The sequence below is a fragment of the Actinia tenebrosa genome, unplaced genomic scaffold (assembly GCF_029948245.1).
Source record: "Actinia tenebrosa isolate PJP-AT-01 unplaced genomic scaffold, QUT_ActTen_1.0 PGA_scaffold3__52_contigs__length_22856419, whole genome shotgun sequence".
NCBI lineage: Eukaryota > Metazoa > Cnidaria > Anthozoa > Actiniaria > Actiniidae > Actinia > Actinia tenebrosa.
Window position 1 is genome coordinate 19236191 of NW_028292580.1, and position 24924 is coordinate 19261114.

At 36.3% G+C, this 24924-nt stretch overlaps 1 long non-coding RNA gene across 1 annotated transcript; it reads right to left on the minus strand.

The window, feature by feature from the left end:
* Positions 1 to 13675: 13675 nt before the first annotated feature.
* On the minus strand, positions 13676 to 24544 carry LOC116301407 (uncharacterized). The gene is made up of 5 exons (XR_004197727.2): positions 24447 to 24544; positions 23358 to 23440; positions 18538 to 18705; positions 18330 to 18406; positions 13676 to 17527 (listed from the first exon to the last, which is right to left on the minus strand). It is a non-coding gene; the product is annotated as an uncharacterized LOC116301407 (long non-coding RNA).
* Positions 24545 to 24924: the final 380 nt, after the last annotated feature.

Sequence of the window (24924 nt, forward strand, 5' to 3'; positions counted from 1 at the left end):
TTATTCATTTATTCATCCATCCATCCATTCATCCATTCAATTATTTATCCATTCATCCATCCATTCATTCATTCATTCATCCATTTATCCATTCACTTATCCATCCATTCATCATATTAGATAGCCTCCTAGTAATCTAGTGCTGCTACAAATAGATGAAAATAAACTAAACTAAATAGATTGATGAGTTGTTATATTTGATCCTGGTTTTATTTAATTTTAAGGGGTATCATGCGGGAAGGGGGTCGGGAGTATTCAGGGTATAATAAACATCCATTATGCCGCCCTCTATAGTATATAGAGTCCCGAGCATAAGATAGCCGGAATGCCAAGAGGGCGGAGCCCGACTGTATGTAGGGACCAGCTATATCCCATGAGGACTCTCTTTGTTCCGGGGATTATGGGGCGGGGGAAAGAGAAAGTTGCGTTGGAAGTTGAAGTTTTTTTTTGGAAAGATTCGCGCATTTGAATGTCTATGGATCACGCGAGGGGAAAGACAAAGAGTTTTTCTTTTTGAATCCCTTTTGTTCAGGATCCTTTCTTTGATCACTGGTTTGATCTCAAGGGACCCTTCGTATCAAACAAGCGCTTCTTTTGTACGCCATGTTGAAGTTGAAAATTCAAACATGGGGATTGCAGCGCGCAAGATGAGACGAAGCTCGATCTACTGTAAGCCGGATCAAAGGTAAGGTATAACAATGAAAAGAGTTAGATTAGACTACGAATCTTGCAGCTTTCTCGTGATTGATACAGGATTTTAAGTATAAAAATCACTCGATTGCTATCATGAGACCTGTCATGAGTATAATGTTTTAGATTCTTCTAAGCTAGGGCAAACCTTTTTTTTATCAATCGGTAAATATTTGTTACACAGTGTCTTGCCTGTGAACCAAACGAACGAATGGACAAGTGTTGAACATTTAACAAGCGAAACAAATAGAGGAATAAACGAACGAACGATTTGCAAAACAAAAGAAATAATAGCCGAATGAACGAACAAACAAATATAAATATACATTGCAAATTAATTTGGAGGTGAGAAATTTCTTTTGTCAAAAAGTGATATCCTTTGAACATGATGGGCTTGAACTGAACAACAGGTAGCCCAAAATGGCAATAATTTACATCGCGTTTTATAGTCATAGTAATCAAAATCACGAAATTTCTTAGGGCATATGAATGACGTACAATGAGAGGTGTTTGCAGTTTTAGTCTGGTTTGAAAAAAGAAAACAAAAGTATACGAAATGGCAAAAAGTTCAAAAACAGGAGACCGCTGACCAAGAGTTAAACTCTCTCTTGCATAATATCTTTAGTTTTAGACTGTTTATCAAAAAACCTCCGGAACTAGATTGCCCTCAAGAAGAGCTTTCCAGCAATGTGTGTATTGTTTGGAAAAAGTCAAATTTAAATTTTACGAAATTTTGGGTCACCTCGAAAAACGCTGATTTTGGACTTCCAAATTAGAACGGTTTTTTCTCTATAAAATAAAATGAAATCTTTAAATATTTTTGCACACAGATTTAAAGCTTAATAAATACTTTCTAAAAAGTGCAATACATTTTATAAGACACTTACTGTTATTTTTTTATAAAGCGTTTTATTGGCTTGCGGAGGTTTTGGGCTTCCTGTGGAATTTTTTTTGATAAGGGTTTTCTTTAAATTTGAAGTTATTCCGAGTAAAACTGATCAGAGAGACAGGCATTGGGGGGTATTAGGCAGAAAAGGGACATTGGGTAGGCAGGTAATAGGTGAGTCAGACAATAATTACCAGGTAGATGACTTTAGCTTTGATTTCGATAGTTTTACGATGAAAAAGATTTTTTAAACCATAGTCATGTAGGTTTGAATCGTTTGAATTCTTAGATGAAAAAAAGACATGGAATGTCAGTGGAAATATCCATTCCTTATTTAACCTAAATCTTTAGTTTATATTTCGATAGCATAAGAAATGTAGCTAAAAAATGTTTTTTTTAAAGCCATAGGGTTTTTTTTGAATCGTCGCGCGCGTAGTAAGGCCCAGAACATATCCATCATGGCATCATTTCAAACTTGTTAAAAAGATAGAAATCTTTGATGAAAAAAGATAAAAATTGGTAATGAGACTATACATTCCTTATTTATTCTAAATCTTTAATTTTTGTTTCGATAGCATAAGCATGTAAGCTGAAAATGATTTTTTAACCATGCATAGGTATATAGGTTTGATCGTCACACGTGTTATCAGGCACACCACATATCCATCATGGTACCATTTCAAACGTAAAAGATAAAAATTGTCAGTGGGAACATCCATTCTTTATTTAACCTAAATCCGTTTAAATTTTATTGCGATAGCATAAAGAATTTAGCTGAAAAAGATTATTTAACCATAGGTTTGAGCTTATTTAACATGTTTTTGTATATTTTAGTATAGGATAATTTCAATATAACAGGTTTTTACAAGCCTGATATGAAAAGATATTGAAACTATAGGTTCATAAGGCGACCCATCTGAGTTTTTTTGCTATGAATTAAGTTTTATAAATTTTTTTCCTTTTTTTTTTTTTTTTTTTTGCTTCAGATACCGTTCGTTTTACGAGGGTTGGCACTTAATAACCAGGGGCTAACAAACCGGTGGCCCTGATTTCTTCGGAGGGGGGAGAATTTTAGAACCCAGAAAAAACTGAAAACCTCGAAGCACAGGAGAGAACCAACAAACAACGATTCATTTAAGGATTGCCTTTCGTTTGTCTGTGTATAAGTTGATTATTGCTGGTTTTCACATGACGTCATCAAAACATCAAAATCTAAACTATAGCTCGTATAAAGGTATTTCTCAAATATGTTTTAGAAATCAGTGTTATAAGTCACAAGAAAAAATCTCGAGTCATTTCGATGTTTGGTTCCCGAGTTATGAAGGTTGAGTTTGTGTCACGCAATACCGTCACGTCTATCTAAATAGCGATGAAAATATTAAAATAATTTACTCTAGTTGAAAGATTTTCCCTTAGACACGTTTTAAATATCTATATAAAGTATATTTAATTGAAATATAGCCAAACATATGAAATATTCCATCATTTTAAGCCTTTGGAATTTCGTCCGCCATGATGGTGTACCAACTTGGAACACCAAGATGGCCGCTCCATACATTTTAACCAAAAATTGCGTCATGTTTACTTGCCTATAGTTCCGCAACGAAATGCTTTACAGCCTTAAAATTTGGCCAGTATATGTAGTTTGGACCGCTTTGCAAGAATATATAACTTTTATTTCATTATAATGCGAATTTACGCTTTTGAAATTCATGATGACGTAGGTGAAAACCAAGAATATCTTTTTTTAGTGGAAAATAAATTGCCTTATTATAGATTTATTTATCATTTGTGAAAAAATATTCACAGGTTCCGCTTGCATGCATCTTCGATTACATTGAAATAATATCTTAAGCAAAAATATAAATATATAAAACATTTTTTGCCTTTGAAAATTCAGACTTCTGGTCTTATGAAATTGTATTATTTTACCACAGGGATCCCAAAATCCAATCATCGTCAAAAAACGCTTTATAGAAGAAAAACTAAAAACCTCTTTCAAAAAACACTAGGTGCCTTAGAAACTACTTTCTTAGCTTTAAATCTTAGCACAAAGAAATTTGGACTTTTCGCATTATTTCATAGAAAACGAGGCTCTTGAAGTTGAGACCCCTAAAATCGCGTTTTTTCGAAGGTCCCAAATTTTCGTCAATTTAAAAATTCGCTTTTTATGGACAAAATATATACTAAAAGAAAGCTTAGGATGAGGGCTTTATGTTTCTGAAATTATTTTTTCCGATTATATAAAAGCAATGGCGTAATGAGTGAAGGACGTTTCTGGTCTGCAGTCGCCTAGTCAGCGGTATACTGTTTTTAAACTTTTGCATACTTTTGCATGTTTTTGCCTTTTGTGTTCAACAAAAATTACGTGAATAACACCTTCAATAATGCTCTAAATGAATGCATTTACAAAATTTTGGAAAAGTTTTGAGAACGTTGAAAATGAAGAGGCGAAACCATTTCAGTCTGGGTTGCCTGTGGTCCATTATTGTACCACAGGGATCCCAAACTCCATTGATCGCCAGAAAATGCTTTATAGAAGAAAAACTAAAGACTTCTCTCAAAAAGCGCAAGATGTATTAGAAACTCCTTTATTAGCCTTAAATGTTGGCACAAAGATATTTGGACTTTTTGCATTAATTCAAAGGAATCTGGAAGTCCCAAATTTTGCGGGAATTATAAATAGCGTTTTTCTTAGAAAAATATGCACTTAAATAATAAAGCTAAGGATGAGGACTTTACGTTTCTGAAATTATTTTTTCCGATCATATGAAAGCAATGGTGTAATGAGTGAAGGAACTTCCTGGTCTGCGGTCACCCTGTCAGCGGTCTACTGTTTTTAAACTTTTGCATACTTTGGTATGTTTTTGCTTTTCTTTTTCAATAAAGATTACATTAATAACACATCTCACTATGCGCTAAATAACCGCATTTACAAAACGCAAGTTTATGTAACTTAAAATTCTTAAAAATTAAAGTAAGAAAAATAATGTCTTAGGGACCGGTCATTTATTAGAGGGGGGGGGGATTGGGCTGGTGCATTATCATTTCCAATGGCATATTTTCTTATGGCCCTGTTCTTTCAAATGCATAAAGTAACGTGGCCCAAGAAAGAATGAGAACATAAAATAACATGACCCACCCCCCACCTCAGACCCAACCTGGGCCTAAGAGTCTTGAAATACGTCGATTTCATTCGCTATCTTGCATCTTCATCCCATGACGATAGGTCCAAGATGTAGCGCTAAGTCTCACATCCATACACTTTTGGTTCTACCTACACATGAGCTCATCATACAAACTTACAAGCAAATTATTTTTCGATACATCATATCAACACCGCCCCCTCCACTCGTGCTCTGGCCATATGCAGCATATTTCCCCTATTCCCTGCGCTACCTTCAAATCAATCCTTCCAAATTTCATATTTTCCTACCTTCAAATCAATCCTTCCAAATTTCATATTTTCCTATATCTCTTCCAATCTACAATACTCATAAGAACTTATTCCCATCCATACCCTCATGCTCTATAAACACCCTTACAAACTACTTAACATTTTACCCACCGAAAACCCTTTCCCCTCTTCCCTTGCTTGGGTCCGAATACCTGTGTTTTCCATAGTATTCTTTTCCGAGATTCTATTCTTTAATTTTGCTATGAAAATGTATACTAAATAGCTTTATACACTATATCAAACCTGAAATAGTTGACTAAAAATGCATGACCCTCCAAAAATGTTTGCATAGTTTCATGCAGCCCCTCATTTTTGGTTGAACGAAAAGGTATGGCCCCCTCCCCATTTGCACCACCCCCCCCCCCCTCTCTAATAAATGACCGGTCCCTTACAGAAAAATATAAGGAATATGTTTTTAGAAGCATTAAATATTCTGTTACTTTAAAACTGAAGTGCTTTTAAGAAATATTTATAAACAAACCGTTACATTTGTTAACGATTTATTAATTGCCATCTACATCCATTGTCCATAGAGACAAAGATATGACAATAAAGGGAGTGGTCATCCTAAAGTCTTGAAAGACGAAGGTGTGTTAGATGCACCGGGTATATTGTTAGTATATGATGCACAGTGTATTTGATATGTTAGATGTGCAGGGTACAGTGAGTATTAAATACTTTACGTGTATTAGATACACTGCGCACACCAGGTGTGTTAGATCCACAGGGTGTATTGTTAGTTTATGATGCACAGTGTATTTGATATGTTAGATGTGCAGGGTACAGTGAGTATTATATACCCCGTGCACTCTACATGTATTAGATACACTGCGCACACCAGGTGTGTTAAATGCACAGGGTATATTGTTAGTATATGATGCACAGTGTCTTTGATATGTTAGATGTGCAGGGTACAGTGAGTATTGAATACCCTGTGCACTCTACATGTATTAGATACACTGCGCACACCAGGTGTGTTAGATGCACAGTGTATTTGATATGTTAGATGTGCAGGGTACAGTGAGTATTAAATAGCCCGTGCACTCTACATGTATTAGATACACTGCGCACACCAGGTGTGTTAGATGCACAGAGTATATTGGTAGTATAAGATGCACAGTGTAATTGATATGTTAGATGTGCAGGGTACATTGCGTATTAAATACCCTGTGCACTATACGTGTATTAGATACACTGCGCACACCAGGTGTGTTAGATGCACAGGGCATATTGTTAGTGTATGATGCACAGTGTATTTGATATGTTAGATGCGCAGGGTACAGTGAGTATTAAATACCCTGTGCACTCTATATGTATTAGATACACTGCGCACACCAGGTGTGTTAGATCCACAGGGTATATTGTTAGTATATGATGCACAGTGTATTTGATATGTTAGATGAGCAGGGTACAGTTAGTATTAAATACCCTGTGCACTCTACATGTGTTAGATACACTGCGCACACCAGGTATGTTAGATGCACCGGGTGTATTGTTAGTTTATGATGCACAGTGTATTTGATATGTTAGATGTGCAGGGTACAGTGAGTATTAAATACTATACGTGTATTAGACATACTGCGCACACCAGGTGTGTTAGATCCACAGGGTATATTGTTAGTATATGATGCACAGTGTATTTGATATGTTAGATGAGCAGGGTACAGTGAGTATTAAATACCCCGTGCACTCTATGTGTATTAGATACACTGCGCACACCAGGTGTGTTAGATGCACAGGGTATATTGTTAGTATATGATGCACAGTGTATTTGATATGTTAGATGCGCAGGGTACAGTGAGTTTGAAATATCCCGTGTACAGTAAACATAAGATACCCTAATACATATATAGATTCACAGTATGTCCATATGTTTTTTTGATAGTTAAACAGCTCACGTCGCCCGCATTAAATATGATTAGAGTAAGTGTACAACTTGAATTTTCTGTGGATCGTTTTGTAGTGCAGTAAGTCGCTCGTATCAGATATAATCAGAGTACGTGTACCCTTAATGCGCAAAATGTTTTCTGTATGATAATTTTGGTGTCCTTTTACTTGTTTGGGATTGCGCACATCAAAAGCAGTTTGAGATTGCAACATTCTGTAAGCCAAAGACAGCGCGCGATAGTACTGCTCGGTCACGACACGGTCACGGTATGACATGTACGTACATGATTTGCTCTAGATACATCGTGTGCACTGTCCATAGATATATTGTGCCCAATGCGTGTATTAGATTTATCCTGTAGCGTGCATGATGTGATCTAGATACATCGTGTGCATTGTCCATAGATATATTGTGCCCAATGCGTGTATTCAAGTTCAAGTTTCAAGTTTATTTTTACAAAATAATGACTATATATACACAATTTATCACCCTCCCGCAAATAGCATAAAGCTAATCTAGGCGGGAGGCGATATATTACATTAAATAAATATTAGAAGATTTACAAATAAAGTATTAGATTTATCATGCTGCGTGCCGGTGCATGATGTGATCTAGATACATTGTGTGCACTTTCCATAGATATATTGTGCCCAATGCGTGTATTAGATATATCCTGTAGCGTGCATGATGTGATCTAGATACATCGTGTGCACTGTCCATAGATATATTGTGCCCAATGCGTGTATTAGATTTATCCTGTAGCGTGCATGATGTGATCTAGATACATCGTGTGCACTGTCCATAGATATATTGTGCCCAATGCGTGTATTAGATTTATCCTGTAGCGTGCATGATGTGATCTAGATACATCGTGTGCACTGTCCATGTGTATATCGTGCGCAATGCGTATGTAGTTGGCTACATACATCGTGTACAGTTATTCTGGGTCGCGCGCTTCACGGTGTTCGTGCATTACATTGATGCGCAACATTTTCTTAAATACTATACTATAATAAAAAATAAAGTACCTATTTTAAACGCCGTAATCGGCGCAATCGATTACAGTAACGCATTTGATAATAGAAATGCCATCGTATTTGGTAAATGTAGAGTCTTCTATCATTTTAATAAAATTGTGTTTTTGTGTAATTTTTTCGTCTGTAGGTTTGTATTCGATGTTAGAGCAGGCCAGTAGGAAATCCTAGATATCTATGGTGGTGGTGGTGGTGGTGGTGGTGGGGGAGGGGGAGGGGGGGGGGGAGAATGTAACATGGTGTCATTTTGCGATTGTGTGGCTGACGGTGTTTGTGTTCAAATTGACTTTTAAAAAAACTGGACTTGGGGCTCGACTCCACCTTGCCCCAGAGTGATCTTTCTTGGCCCGTGAAACAAGGTTGGATGATGAGAGACTAACAGTCCAAGCAAAACGAAAGAAAACAATGGAATTAGTGTATACTATATATGCTAACTATTCTTTTCACGGGCCCAGTAAAATCCCTCTATTATATTGAGTGATAACTTTTACAGAAATTGGGAACAAAAGGATATATTCAGCAAGAAATAAAAATGCTCAAGAGCATTCCTTTTATCTCGGGTTAAATTTCTGGAGCGCATAATAGGCGTTTCCCAAGATACATTACTTATTGTTCAATAATCCAATGAAAAAAAAGCTATTGGTAAATAAATTTACATTTGTTAAGCACTGAACTGTATCTTGAGAAAGATTTTATTGTGTTGTCCTCCATGTTGATGATATGATTGAGCAAAGAAACGACGATGGAACACGGAATGAGTCAAGAATCTGGCTGGATTCAACACATAGATGCCTGGTACGTTATGTTTACAAAACATCTGCAGGTTTGTCACTCTCCAATTAAGTTTATTTGGTGTATTTCGGTGTTTGTTTAATATGCATAACATACACAACTGATCGCTGCTTATCCCTAGCTAGGGAGGGGGGAGTTCGTAGGATTTTTGTTGCCACATCAAAAGGTTAACTCTAGCGCAATAAAAACCATGTGATCCTCTAGTTAACCCCACCCCCGGAACCATTTACGGGATACCTGTGGTTATATTGAAGTGACTTTGGGGTCCCTGTGGTAAAATGATCATTTGGTCTAAATAAAAATTCAAATTCTTTTTTTTTTAAAAGAAAATTGAATTCTTATAGAGCTTTATAGATTTAGGTATCACTTAAATATCTCGCAAAACCTTGACCTGCGAGAAACTATAGCACACAGACTGGAACTTTTCGTTCTTTTATTTTCAAACTTTTCTTTCAAAGTTTTTCCAAACTTTTGTCAACGCAGTTTTTTTGCGCATTATAAGAGGTGTTGTTAATTCATGTAAGTTTTATTAAAAACAAGCAGAAAAATATAGAAAAGTGTCAAAACAGTAGACCGCAGCCTAGAAAACTCCTTCACTTTTAATACCATTGATTTAATATAACTGAAAAAATATACAAAATTATTGAAATCGCTTGCCGCAAATCGAACAAGCTGACAAGATATGTATCGAAAAAACGCTTTTAAAAAATGTAGTTAAAAATAGAAATCTTTTGACAAACAAAATATTCATAATACTCAATCCCATATGAAACTGTTGAACTTGTTTTTGGACTTTTTGGTGTAGGAAAATCCCAGTATAACAGGTCTTTGTAAGCCCGGTATAAAAATATATATTTTTTGAAATCGCTTCCCGCGCAATCACCAACCTCAGTACCAAAATACCAAAAGTACACCAACCAAGTACCAAAATACAGTTAAAAAAATAAAAATCCTTTCAAAAGCGACAAATCCATAATATCCAATGCCATATGAAACTGTTAAATTGTTTTTGGATATATTCATTCAGGAAATTTCCAGTATAACAGGTTTTTGTAAGCCCGGTATATAAAAAAAAATATTGAAATCGCTTTCCGCGCAATCACCAAACTCTCGAAACGCTCTAAAAAATACAGTTAAAAAAATAAAAATCCTTTCCCAAAGCGACAAATCCATAATATCCAATGCCATATGAAACTGTTAAATTGTTTTTGGATATTTTCATTCAGGAGATTTCCAGTATAACAGGTTTTTGTAAGCCCGGTATATAAAAAAAAATATTGAAATCGCTTCCCGCGCAATCACCAACCTCCTGAAACGCTCTAAAAAATACAGTTGAAAAAATAAAAATCCTTTGAAAAGCGACAAATCCATAATATCCAATGCCATATGAAGCTGTTAAATTGTTTTTGGATATTTTCATTCAGAAGATTTCTAGTATAACAGGTTTTTGTAAGCCCGGTATAAAAATATATTTTTTTTGAAATCGCTTCCCGCGCAATCTCCAACCTCCTAAAAAATAAAAATCCTTTCAAAAGCGAAAAATCCATAATATCCAATCCCATATCAAACTTGTTTTTGGACTTTTCTGTGGAGGAGAATTCCAGTATAACAAGTGTTGGCAAGCCCGGTATATATATATAAAACATTGAAATCACTTGCCGCAAATCAAAAAACCTGACAAGATATGTTCACTAAAAGGCGTTTAGAAATGTAGTAAAAAACTTGAAATCCTTTAAAAGATTTATAATTCATAATATTCAATCCCATATCCAACTGTTTAACATGTTTTTGCATATTTTAGCATAGGAGAATTTCAGTATAACACGTTTTTGCAAGCCTGATATGAAAGAATATTGAAACCATAAAGAGGAGCAAGCTAACGTTTCTTTTGCATTGAATTAAGTTTTATAATCCTTCTTTTTTTTTTTTTTTTTTTTTCTTTTTTTTATTTTTTACTTGATACAAAATACCGTTCTTGTTTTACGAGGGTTGGCACTTGATAACCAGGGGCTAACAAACCTGTGGCCCGTTGATTTTTGTGGAGGGAGGAGTACCGTAGAACCAAGAAAAAACCCTCAAAGCACAGGAGAGAACCAACAAACAACTCTACGAGCAATAACATGTGATTTGAATGTGCAAATTATTGCATTGTTTTGTTGCTTTATTTAAGGATTGCCTTTCGTTTGTCTTGGTATAAGCTGATTATCTTTTTTTAGTGAAAAATACATTGCCTTATTATAGATTTATTTATCATTTGTGGAAAAAGATTCACAGGTTCCACTTGCACCCATCTTTATTATATTGACATCATATGTTAAGCAAATATGTATAACTTTTTTTTTTTTTTTTTTGCCACAAAATTTAACATTTCTGGTCTTATGAACCTGTATTATTTTACCACAGGGATCCCAAACTCCAATCATCGTCAAAAAACGCTTTATTGGAGAAAAACTAAAAACTTTTTTAAAAAAGCACTAGGTGCTTTAGAAACTACGTTCTTAGCTTTAAATCTTGGCACAAAAAAATTTGGACTTTTTGCATTATTTCATAGAGAACAAGGCTCTTGAAGTTGAGACCCCTAAAATCGCGTTTTTTCGAAGGTCCCAAATTTTCGTCAATTTAAAAATTCGCTTTTTATGAACAAAATATACACTAAGAGAAAGCTGAGGATGAGGGCTTGATGTTTCTGAAGCTATCTTTTCCGATTATATAAAAGCGACGGTGTAGTGAGTGAAGGACGTTTCTGGTCTGCAGTCACATAGTCAGCGGTCTGCTGTTTTTAAACTTTTGCATATTTTTGTATGTTTTTGCCTTTCGTGTTCAACAAAAATTACGTGAATAACACCTTCAATAATGCTCTAAATAACTGCATTTACAAAAGTTTGGAAAAATTTTCAGAACGTTGAAAATGAAAAGGCGAAAACACTTCAGTTTGGGTTGCCTGTGGTTTCATTATTTTACCACAGGGATCCCAAACTCCATTGATCGCCAGAAAACGCTTTATAGAAGAAAAACTAAAGTTTTCTCTCAAAAAGAGCAAGATGAATTAGAAACTTCTTTATTAGCTTTAAATGTTGGCACAAAAATATTTGGACTTTTCGCATTAATTCATAGGAATTTCGAAGTCCCAAATTTTCGTTAAATTATAAATAGTGTTTTTTAGAACTTTTCTGAAATTATTTTTTCTAATCATATGAAAGCAATGGTGTTATGAGTGAAGGAATTTTCTGGTCTGCGTTTGCCTTGTCAGAGGTCTACTTTTTTAAAACTTTTGCATACTTTGGTATGTTTTTGCATTTCTTTTTCAATAAAAATTACATTAATAACACATCTCACCTATGCGCTAAATAACCGCTTTCACAAAACGCAATTTTTTGTAACTTAAAATTCCTGAAAATTAACAGAAAGCATTATAATGCCTTACTCAAAAACCTAAGGCTTTTGTTTTAAGAAGTTTAAATATCCTCTTACTTTAAAACCTTTTTTAAAACAAACATTACATTTTTTAACGATTTAATTGCCATCTACATTGATTGTCCATAGAGACAAAGACATGACACTCAAGGGAGTGGTCATCCTAAAGTCTTGAAAGACGAAGGTGTTTTTGTATAGACCACGCTTTTTAAGAGTACACTTTTCTTTTGCATGCAGATTTTTCATTCTCAAGGGATTCGTAGACATCCAACAAACTTGTTCTGCTCCGCCATTTTGAAAAACGACAAGAAGCCATCAAAGTGTTTGAGAAGAAACCAGCCGTAATAAATACCCTAGACGTCTAGAATGGAAGGTAAAGTGAAATATAAACTTTGTCGAACTATTAGGATCATAAAAAAGTCGAAATTCGAAGGTTTTTGGGTAACTATATGTCATTGCTAGCCAAGTTGAAGAACGAGTCGTTTAAAATAAAATTGATTTTGTACCGACGAGCATTTGTAGTATTGTCTTTACCTTTAGAACTGTTTAGATTCTTAGTACATTTATATTTAGTCATACCTAGAAGTACCGCGTCAATAAACCATAGAAAAAAAATGATTTTTGTACTTTTTACACCCGCCGATCGTAGAGCATCAATTTCTTCCCTACTCCACCCCCATGTTTAATTCCTAGATTCCTGTATAGAAGACATGTATTATCTTCTATCCTTAAATTTGAAGCTGAGTTCAAGAGAAAGTAACTTATAAATACACACAACATTATAAGCTTTTCTTTCTTAATCTATTTCAGTATAGTAGTGAAAAATTGTGCATTCGGTGTGTGTAATGAAATAGAGAATAAGAGGAAAATATCAAATATAAAATGCATTTGATATTTTTCTCTTATTTTCTCTATTTCAGTATATTTATTTAATTATTTTATCTATATATCATTATTAGGATAAACGCAAAGAATCAAAAATGGAAAGACGTTTTCAAGGACCAACAGGAACGAGGGAATTTGAAGTTCAATCGACGTTTATTTATTGGATAAGCAATCAGGTTATACAAAACAGTTTACAAAAATGTTCATTTATTTCTGCTATTTTTTTGATATTTCGGATTGAATTTACGTGTTTTACACGTACTTGTTTTGGTGTATAATAAATGAGTTTCAAAATATTTTACCGTTTGTTTATTTCATGGTACACCCCTTTTCAAATTTTCGTTTTTTTCCCGCCAAAAAACTTAGAAAATTTTCAGGCTCCTTGTCACGTGATCTGCTCCATGGATCAAAGCTTTTTCCCGCCCAAAAACTTAGGATTTTTTTAGCATTTTCATCATTTGCAACCTCAGCTGTACTTAGCTCACTGAGCCACACTCACTTGCACCTCTTTCGCTTTTGCACTTTTACCCTTCGGCTAACTTATCAGCTCGACCCCACCCATCTAATCCCCTTCCTTTATTCTGTTAATTACCCCATTGTTGCGTTCACACAATAAACAAGACATTAAATATGCATAAGAATTTTTAATCGGTAATTAATGCAAGCCATTACAAAGCCCTATGATTTAAGGTACATCAATACCATCACTTTCAACAAATAAACTGACAGTATACAACACAAGTGCACCGGCTAATGGACAAGAGGCAAGTTGAAGGTAAGGGTTCAAATCCAGGTAAGGTCTAGGTTCTCAGATGAAAAATTGGACAAGCAAAAAGACAGCCACCCACAAGCAAGGAACAAGGCAAGTCTGGTACCCATCATGAGGTAAGAAAGAATGGCTCAAAAAAAAAAAAAAAAGGAACAGAAATTGGCTTTAAAAGAAAAAAAATTCAAATTGGCTTTAAAAAAATAAAAAAATTCAAATTGGCAAGAAAAATAAATAAAAAATTGTGAAAAAAAAGTAAAAAATCCCCATAAATTTTGAAAAAATATATACTAAGTCTTTTTGTGATTTTTTTTGCCCCTAGGGTAATTAGACGAAGGTCCCTGAGATCAAAAGTTCAAACCTACCCTCCCCTTAAGAAAAAATGGCCCTCAACAAAGTGTTAAGGGCCACCCTTAAGGGTTTGCATAGGATGAACTGATGACCTCAGGGACAGAGCTTTTGGTTAGGATTCTCAAGACCAAGGTGTTGCTTGATTAAAAGACTGGTACTGGAATCTAAAACGAGGCATAAAACTGGTTCTATGCCTCGTATACAGTATTAATTGGGCCCAGTTAGACTTGGAACTTTTCATCTACTTTATCTAATCAGATTGAAAGCCGCCTTAAACTGACTAGAGGGTAGCTTGCATGGAGCTTTATAAAACTCTAAAAGACCCAATTTTGGATGACAGATTTTAGATACCTCCCAACATTGAATAATCGATCAATGAAAAGTAGCTTGTATGGAGCTTTATGAAAGTCGAAAAGACCCAATTCTGGATGACTGATTTTAGATACCTCCCAACATTTAATATTTGATCAATGAAAAGTTCCATGTCTACACTGAGCCTTACCAGTACTAGTAACAGAATTGACTTAGACAGGATTGCAGCAAACCATGGTGTATGGCAAGGTATAAGTGAGGTATGTTATAGTATGGTTTTAAGATGAAATCAGAGTGAATCTATCCTGGAACCTCAAGACTGTACCATGGTTTACTCAATCCTATACAATCTATTCTGCATTACAGCAAGAGTAACAAATGGTATTTTTTTGCTGACCAATCATAAATTGTTTGCAACCAGGTATGTAATTTTGATTTTCTTTCATTTAATGATAGTAATATTGTTAATAATATTGTTTCCAACTTGGTATTTGCAATTTGAAGTCCAAAGGTAGTGGCAAGAAAAACATATCAAGCCATTATAACGCCAACATCAGATAAGCCCATTTTTTCAATCATTTTAGTTAACAAATCCATTCAGTGCCTGAAACATGGCAACATACCATTTGATTTTTAAAATAACATTTTCAATTTGAAATCTTTTTAACGAATAAAACTCTTTTCAGAGTCGGACAGAAATTAACTAAGTTTTAGTATACCATTTGTTATCTCTTGTTGTACTTTTAACTCAAGCAACACCTTTGTCAGACTATGAGATGAACACACCAAGTCCTGTGAAATACTGATGCCAAATAACTTTTTTTTCGTTTGTATTTTTTTCCGATCAGGTTTTTAAGTAGTAAGTACATTTTGTGGAATACAATAAAGTCACTTATAGTTTTGAGACTTTCCTCATTGGTGATTAAGTAAATGGAACCAAAAGAAAAGATGAAATTGGAGCTGAGAGATAATATTGGTGAGGCCTTTAAGAAAGGCATTCAGTTTTATTTTAATGATTTTAGGTTTTACCCAAACAATGTAAAAGGTGGCCAAAAATAAAAAATATTTAGATAATATAATATTACAGAAAGAACTCTAAACAGGATTGATATGGCATAGCCATAAAACATCAGTCAATATCCAATTAGAATTTTGTACAGTATTTCTATCTGACCATTGGTGTGTCCACTCATAGTCCTAAGTTAATATATTTTCACCACTTTAAGAATAAATGGAACCATTTCCACTGATGAGTACAAACACTACAAGCAGTTGCAACAGGTAATGGGCCAAAAAATTGACTACAGTAGTACAAAATAGGTTTAATTTGTACTAACTTTAAAAAAATTAAAAAAACTAAAATTGGCATACACATGAAAGCCTAAATCTCTTGACCATGATACTTAGTTGAACTTATTTAAGTGAATTACTTCAATTGACTCATCTGTTGCTCTGCAAGTTTTAGTGTTTGTAAGGTGACTAAGAACTTGTCGGAGAAAAGTAATTTAGAAAATTGCACCTTCCAACCAACATCCTCTGAGTTATTTGAAATAAATGCAATAGCAAAATACATGGTCTACCATATTTTTAAATAGCAATGTAAGAGATTCAGAAAAGTAATTGGATGATAAAAGAGGACATTGGTGGAAAAATACAAGACTTAATGCTGGTAAATTATGCACTTGACTTACCGTGTTAAAGGGAGTGAGCCAGGAGTGCAGAATGTAGCAAGCAAATCTTTATTAAAGCATCATTATATATGGTAATCAAAGAAAGTAGAACCACACTATCTCATCTAATATGTTCAAAGGATAAATTGAAAGCCAATAATAACATTTAAAAATGTCAAGTGCAGCTGATTGATCATGAATTTGGTTATCACTGTCTTAGTTGCTACAAGCTGATTGAGAGAACAGTCGCAACATGAAAATCAGGAAATACAATTTATAAGAGTATGTAAAGGTACGAAAACCTTTTTTTGATTCTCTTGATCATTGAGTAACGATAACAAGGAAAAGATAGTGGGGTTCTACTGTATCATCAAATGCAACAATGAGAATAACAATCATCATGATGTATACAGTATCCTCTCACTTACTATGGTTGCAGAATGACTAAAATCAATGAACCAAATGAAAAGATAAAAAGAGATTGTTTTTTCCTTTAATTAAAAAAAAAGACATTTAGAATCACAGAATTTTTTAGTACAGCGTGAGAATACTGTACAAACTGTAAACATGTCAAACAAAGAAATTGTTGAGGAAAAAGCTTATTTCCAAATTTCGGATTCTTGGAATTTGCCAAATCTGATTCAAAAGCAAAAAGAAGGATGGAAAAAAATTAAAGCAAAGGACTTAGAGCAATGAAAATATTCTAACTCAAATTCAAAATACTTAAAAATGTATCTTAAATTATTGCTTGTCTCTGGGAAAAAAAATTTAGAAGTAGTTTGAATAGAATATACAAAATTTTGAAAGAAACTTTTTCTGGTACATCAATAATCAAATGTAAAATGAATCATTCAAAGTGAGACAAATAAAGATCAAAAAATATTAGTCAAATGCAATAAAAGACAATCAAAATCATACATCAATCAAATATATATCATAATATGTAGAGTCAATCCAAGCCAGCCAGTCATCAGGTCCAAAGGAGACATTATATGTGCATAAGTTACCAGCATTTAGTAAATTGTAAGAAAATTCAAAAGATGTGGTCACTTTTCATTTGTAACGAAAAGCTTGCACAACCTTTGATAGTTTGAGTTCTTATTCTTAAAGTGGTGAAAACAAATCTACATACAACAAAGCATTATATGTAGATATATTTAATAATTAAAGATTATTCTCCAAAGACAAAGTGAAGATCAGCCAATATTTGAGGCAAATATCAACCAGAATCCACTCAATAATTGGTGAATAAGTATTTAGTAAAATTACACTGGTGCTCAATCAATTCAAAGGAAATTGTTTTCGCTTGTGCAATTTAACTAAATAACATCTAAAACTAACACTTATAGATTCAGCTAGCCTTCTTATCCTTGATGATCCAACTAAAAAAACAATAAAGTGTCAGTATGATGGTCCTCCAAGGTGAGCAAAGCCTAAGGGACCCTTCATTTTTTATCTGGGAGCAGGTGGAGCAGTGGAAATTTTTTGAGGCCATTTTAGATAACTTCTGAACAAAGACTTTTGTTTTCAGGACCATAAAAATGGCTGCCGTGTGATTAAAGCCCAAGAGAGGAACACACAAAACAATTCAAGTGGCACTACACTTATACAATAAAAAGAATTGGACCATTTTTTAAAGTAATAACGGATCATGGAGTCTTGGTGCAGGTCACAAGGGAATTCCACTGCCTACCCCCCTGATAAAAAAAGAACAACCCTAGGGGGCCCTACCAAGGAGAATTTGTCAACCACTCCCTTTTGCAAAAAAAGATATCTTGTTTGACCGTAGTTTTAATTAAAATAAAAGCAAATCCGTCAAATTGGATGTAATGCTTAGACTGCCTTTCTTTTTTCTTAATTTGTTGATGGATATACGGTTAGAAATATTCAAATTTTTTGCGGAAAAAAAAAATTAGAAAAGAAAATCATGCCTAAATTAACTTTGAATTCTTTCTGCATTTATTGAGCAGTCATAGAGTGGTTTTTGAGGGTAGAACAAGAAAGTTTGCAAAACTTTTAACCTTGAAAGTCTGCCACGTGCAACAACCAAACAAGATGTCAGATTTAAATGCTTATTTAAGCGGCGAAAAATTCTAGAAAGCCTCAAATGAATTTATACAGGGGAAGAACTCAATCTTATCTTAAGTTTTGTCTAGTTTAGTCTAGTTTTGAAGCATTTCTTACCGTGTAATGGTCGAAGTTTGTGTCGACACCTTGAAGCTTCACCCTACACGCCATCTTGTTTCTTCTTTTCAGAGACCCTGAAGCATGATGCAAATACTTATTTAACGGCGAACATTTTCATAAAGCCTCATAGGAATCTATACAGGGGAAAACCTCAATCTTATCTTAAGGCTTGTTTAGTTTAGTATAGTTTTGTAGCATTTCTTACCGTGTAATGGTCGAAGTTTGTGTCCACACTTCGAAGCTTCACTCCACCCGCCATCTTGTTTCTTCTTGTCAAAGAGACCCTGGAGCATGATGGGTACACGTGCTCAGTACCACAGGAAGCCCATGGTATGTCTTAGTTGTAAGATCACAGGTAGCCCAAGCTTGGTTTCTGTGGTGTCATGTTATATATATAATAAGGAATTTTATGGGGATTCATCAAAAATTTCGATAAAATCATTGAAACGTGAAATAAAGCCTCAAAATTTTACCCGATCATTGAAAAATAGCACTTCTTTCGCTCTGCGTGGTTATTTTTTGAATTTAGCCCGTTTTAAGATTTTTTCCCCCACCACCTAATCACCATCCATCCACCCACGCACCTACCCACCCATCCATCTTGAGAAACGCCTATTATGCGCTCCAGAATTTTAAAACCCGAGATAAAAGGAATGCTTTTTGGGCATTGTTATTTCTTTTTGAACAAATCCTTTGGTTCCCAAATTCTGTAAAAGTTAGAGGGATTTTACTGGGCCCGTGAAAAGAATAGTTAGCATACATAGTATACACTAATTCCATTGTTTTCTTTTGTTTTACTTGGACTGTTAGTCTTTTATTATCCAATCTTGTTTCACGGGCCAAGTAAAATCATTCTGGGGCAGGGCGGAGTCGGGCAACCAGTCCAGTTTTTTTAAAAGTCATAAGGCAGACAGGTAGCGGGTGACATCAGGCAGATAGGTTGAAGGTAGTTGGGGGTGTCCGGCAGACAGATTACAGTCTATCTGACGCCCACCACTGCCTGTCTGCCTGACATGAGGCAGGCAAGCAGGCAGCAAGGGACGTCAGGCAGCAGGGAATATTAGGAAGACAGGTATCATGGTGTACAGGTAAATGTTCTCTCTGCCCCCTATTCTGTGTCCTGTGGGGTGTGATGTTAGCTCTTTTCATCTCTGTTTTTCATTTTGACAAAACTGCTCGTTTTTAGGGAAGTATGGTCACATGACCTGTTAGTGCGAGTCGTCTATTGCTGGTAATTACTACATCTGTTTTTCATTTTGACAAAACTGCTCGTTTTTAGGGAGGTATGGTCACATGACCTGTTAGTGCGAGTCGTCTATTGCTGGTAATTACTACATCGGGAAACAAGATGTTGAATTGGTCAAATATGAATCAGAGTGAACCAAGGATCAGCCTGTTGAAATCATCTTTGGACTATATCTTTCTCCGTTTAGTCTCCCTCGCATCCGTTTTTAGTGTCGGTCGTCACGCAACGCTCCCTCCCTGGGAGCGTTGCGTGACGACCGACACTAAAAACGGTTGCGAGGGAGACTATTCTCCGTTTGGTCAACTGATGTTCCAAGCAACTGTCTAATCTTTAGCCATGGGTCTATGTAGTATTTCTTACTGGACTTCCCGAAACATGACCTTGGTGTTTGCAGTATTGCAGAGGTTCTAGGTGACTATTTGGATGTCTGTGGGTTCACAGCCTCTCCAGACACTTCTGGAACTTGGTATATAGTGACAGGCTATGACAGGCAGAAGCACTTTTTTTTACCTCAGCCTGGCTGGCCACTGAGGGATGTGTCCTCGTTGACTGGAACTAGCTAATTTCCGGAAACTTCACCTCCCTGGAGGATGAGCCTTAGTCTTGGGTTCAAGGCAACTCTAGTAAGAGGTTGATCATCTTCTAGAAAGAACAGAGGCCCAGCTCTGTTGCCCCTGAGAGGGACATACAAGGTCAATGCTTCTGTAGAGCACAATGGGGATGACCCTTTAACGATAACAATAGAGCAGCCTTGGCGGAATGGATTCGTCTTTGACATTTTTATATGCATTTTTAGGCAAGTTGGATGTGCGTGACAGTCAACAGCAATATCGTTCACTAATAAGGGTATAGATGGGTCAAATGCCACACCAGTTCCGGAGAAAAGTAAATTGGATTTTTGAAACCTAAAGAAAGAGTACATGCATAACAATGCAACATATAGCATCATCATAGTATGAAAGTGACAAATTACATAGAACAGCTGCTGAATATCAGAAGTAATAAGGAGCCGTTGATGGACCAAGTATATGTTGAGAGATGGACTCCCCTAGTAATTTCCCTCTGCTGAAAAGTAAGCTTTAATGGAAGAGTGCTGGATACATTATGCAACGAAGGTGATATGTAGACAGAGAGGGAGCCATTATAATTAGCACATATATTCAAAAACTTCATCTGCATGAGCACTAGAGTAGGTATGACGATTTGAAGAAGCAATCCCTTGGTATAAGAAATTGAAGCATCACTCTTCTAAACCATGTGAGAAAGTAATAAGGTTAGGAGATATTTATACTGGGTGACTGTCCACAGATGGAGCAAGAGAGCAGAAGACCTGCCAATTGAAGCGCAATAGAGCATCAGCAATACCATTGTGGTTACCTGGAACATAGATAGCTAAAAAAGAGAGATGATGGCAGGCTGCAACCAAAAACAAACTTCTCAGCAAATGCATGATATTGGGATCTTTGAAGAGATGCGAAGTTAAAATGTGAAAAACTGCTTTAAAATGTCAACCTTAAGAAGAATCCGTTTACGGGACCAGCACGGGCTCTGAACATGAGCCTAAGTGCTGGAGTCAGCATCCATCAAACCTTTCGGAATCCATCAATCCATATAAGCAACATAACCCCACTGATGTTACTGAAGTATGTAAGCCGACATGGAAGTTGAGCAAAAGCTCTAGGCCAGGGTAGGAGAAAAAACTGATTCCATTCAAGGTACCAATGAAGTCCCTCAACCAAGAAAGGTCTTTTTGGATCTTGACATTTAGGCAAATTGGGTCATTGTGAAAGCAGCTGAGTAAGTCGATCATACAGCAAAGGAATGTTAGACCAGGCCAGATGACGTTACAAGCATGATACATGTGCCAATTAGAGACTGGAGATCTCTTTTAGTATGGGGGTGTTTCTGAAAGAGCTTTCGATATCAAATTTAGCTATAAACGCTCCCTTTCCAAAAGTGGAAAGCAAGTTTGAAACATCGTCAATTTTTATATGCTGAAGGGAGCATGTTTCTGGGTTGATGCCCTCGTTGACACGGTGACCATGAGGTGAAGAGAGATCAGTGATCAGGTGCCACTACCAATTGGGACATCATTGTTAAGATAGGCATAAATGACATCAGGATGCTGGTATGCTGACTGAAGGCTTGTTTTTCTTTGATGGCTTTAGACCAATGGGGAACTAAAACCCAGTCTGAAGCCATGGCAAATTTCATGCCGAACGCATTGGGCCTGAGACTGACCTGGGTGGGATTGCAACTCTGAGAAAAACTTGGAGTAATTGAGAAGGCAATTTGAAGCAACAGAAGGGAGGACGGCTAGGGGATCTTGTGAGATGCTGGGGATGGAAAGAAGCGATGGCTGCGGTGATGGCGAAGATAAACCAAAGGAAGCAGACCATGCGGGAAACTGAAAATGTTGGAATGGTCAATGGAGCCAGATGTGAAGATGACGACGGCGAATTGGTTTGTGATGTAAGGATTGACGATGAGCTTGTTTGATCATGGAGGCTAATGAAACTTTTAAAGCATCCACCGAGACCACCAACGCGATGAGTCGCGGTGATGGCGTGGAGTCGTTTGTAGGTTGAACTGTGTTCATAGAGCCATTGAAGAAAGCAACGCGGAATAGCCACTCGGCAGGAATATTTCCTGGTATTTCACCTTAAGGCTTAAGCACCACTAGTGTCTAATTTATTGTGAGATTAGACTTACAGGTTAATTGGGACAGTATGTTGGCTATTCAAGGGAGCAAATTAAAATTTTGTTTGTATAAGGAAAGTTATTGTCATATGTTCTTGGTAGATCTATCTAGCGCGCGCAATCCATCTTGTGACAGGCGTTCCTCGTAGTGTTTTGGTTTCGGCCGATCCGAATGGCTTACGATCGTGTAAGGAAGGGAATCGCAAGATATTCGTCGGTTTTCGGAGTAAATTCGCTAGCCCGACTAAAGCAAGGAAAGCCTGCCATGAAGTGTAGCGCGCGGACAGCTAGCGCGCGCACGTAAACAAGCACTACAAGGAACGCTTGCTATATCTTAGAATACATGCGATAAAATCGAAGATAAACCAACACAATCAAAATTTTAACGTGCTCCCTTGGGCTATTGCCTCGTCATTAGCAGTTACCCTGAGGTTACGCTCTAATTTTGACACAAACCAACAACATCTAATAAGGCATGGGCGATAGTGGGTTAGAAAGCGTACCATATTTGCAATTGCTAAGAAGGTCTACGAAACAGTGTTGTATCAAGAGAGAATAACTGTTTTAACGTGTGACGTCATCAAGCCGAGAAAGTATGCATATAAGCACGAAAAACTGGGGGAGAAGAATTGCCCGGGAGGGAGGGATGGACGGGAAAGGTAAAGGAGACCAGAAAGTGGAGAAATGGGATGCCCTAATATCCTGAAACAGCCGCACGCAGGCTAATCAAAGTCAGGGCATGGCAAACTCACAGATCAAATTGGAATTTATAGTGCGTCTTAGGTTTTGCGAAGTCAAGGGAGAGACCTAACAAATTCTACTCACACGAGAGGGCGAGTGTGGTAATAGAACAATTCTGGTCATTTTGGGGATGTCTCCCGGTTCAACAGCCTATCGCCCAATCTGGGGGTAAAATACTAATCTACTAACAATTCACACTCATGATTGTAAGCTGCACGGTTGCTAATATCGCCTTAATATGCCCTTGCCATAATTGTAAAGCGCATTGAGATATTTGAAATGCGCTATATTAGAAACTCCCATTATTATAATTATTACAACAGGTGGATGAAACATACCTTGACACTGAGGACTCGCTCTCTGTCTTGAATATGATTGGCGGTAGCCCTGCGTGCTTGAGTTGAGATTTAATTTCGCCCTCCTAGAAGATATAAATCTTCAATGAGTCATTTAGCCTTTTTTCGCTTTGGTGGAATATTTACCCATTTCATACCATGTGCCATTCCCTTGAGTATCATTTCTTTGTTTAAGAAATGAGAAGACACAAGAATATGGATATAACTCAATGTTTTCCCTCTACAGACTACGTGCCATTCCGAGTAATCCAGTACCGCTCAAAAGCTGGTTTTTCATTGCTCCCTAAGTACAGTACCGCTTTTGTAAGGTTAGGTTTAGTGCTATTGTTTGGATAACCAATCTATTGTTTTTCAATCCAATCATGTAACTCGATCCGAGCGGTACGGGCTGGCTCGCCATTCCCAAGACTAGTCCCATTGTTTCGTTTAACGCTTGCGAATAAGAAGACACATGTTCTAATGGTTGCATATGAAGGTACGGAAACACGGTGCAACATTACGCGCAACATTGCGGGCAATGTTGCGAAAGAAGGATATTTTTCTACTTCAGCAACGTTGCGTGCAACAAATTGCGTCGTGTGCCATGGCTCGCGTGCAACATCAATTTCCGTGTGTCCGTAGCTTGAGAAGACTGAAAGAAGGTATACGGATACAACATTAACAAAGAATCTGAATGAAATAAGAAAGCATTGCCCCAACAAGGATAAGACCTATTGGTAAAACGATCAAAACAAGTAGACTTGGCATGCGTATTCAGTGTTTTTATTCTAGAAGAAACAAAAACAACACTTATTTGGCCAAATTTCATACAAACTCGAAGTTGTAGTTAATCTTTTTTCAAGCAACACGTCTCTTTATCAAAAAAGTTCCATTTCCTGGTGACTTCTAGATAAGTTTATTGTAATGGATTTTTCCAGTCTGGTATCCTAAATTATGAGTTTTGATTGGCTGTGCGAACAGACGGTATTTTTATCTCCAACCGCGGTCTGGTATCCTGGGATAACGGTTTGCAAACAACAAAGATTTTGCAAAACAAGCCGAAAAGTATATGGGGAAAAATAAGCTATTTACCTTCCTAAAGTACATACGAATAGGAGAAAACCGTGCACTTGACGTTGAAAACGTATATTCAAGACCTCGGGCACAGTTTTTCTCTATCCAGATCTCCTAGCCGGTAAATAACCTCTATATTCCAGGGAAAATAGAGAAAAGAGTTACTGGTTAATAACTATATCTTTGTAAAATCAGAAACAGCGAACGAATGAAAAAAATGCAAAAAATACTAAAGCTTAACCTCATACATTTTCACATAATAAAGTCAACTCGGCTGAGGCCGCCTTGATGATAATAATATACTATTTCTCCGTAAAAACTTTAGAACATGAACGATTCAACAGAATATTACTCAAGGGAACGATACGTGGGCCGAAATACGAGTTCCCTTTCGTTTTTCTTAGACTTGGGATTTATTGGCCTCTGCACTTTACGTCTCAGTAAAAATTTCAAGGGTTTCCATGGGAATTGTTATTTTCTAGAAAGGCTGTTTTTT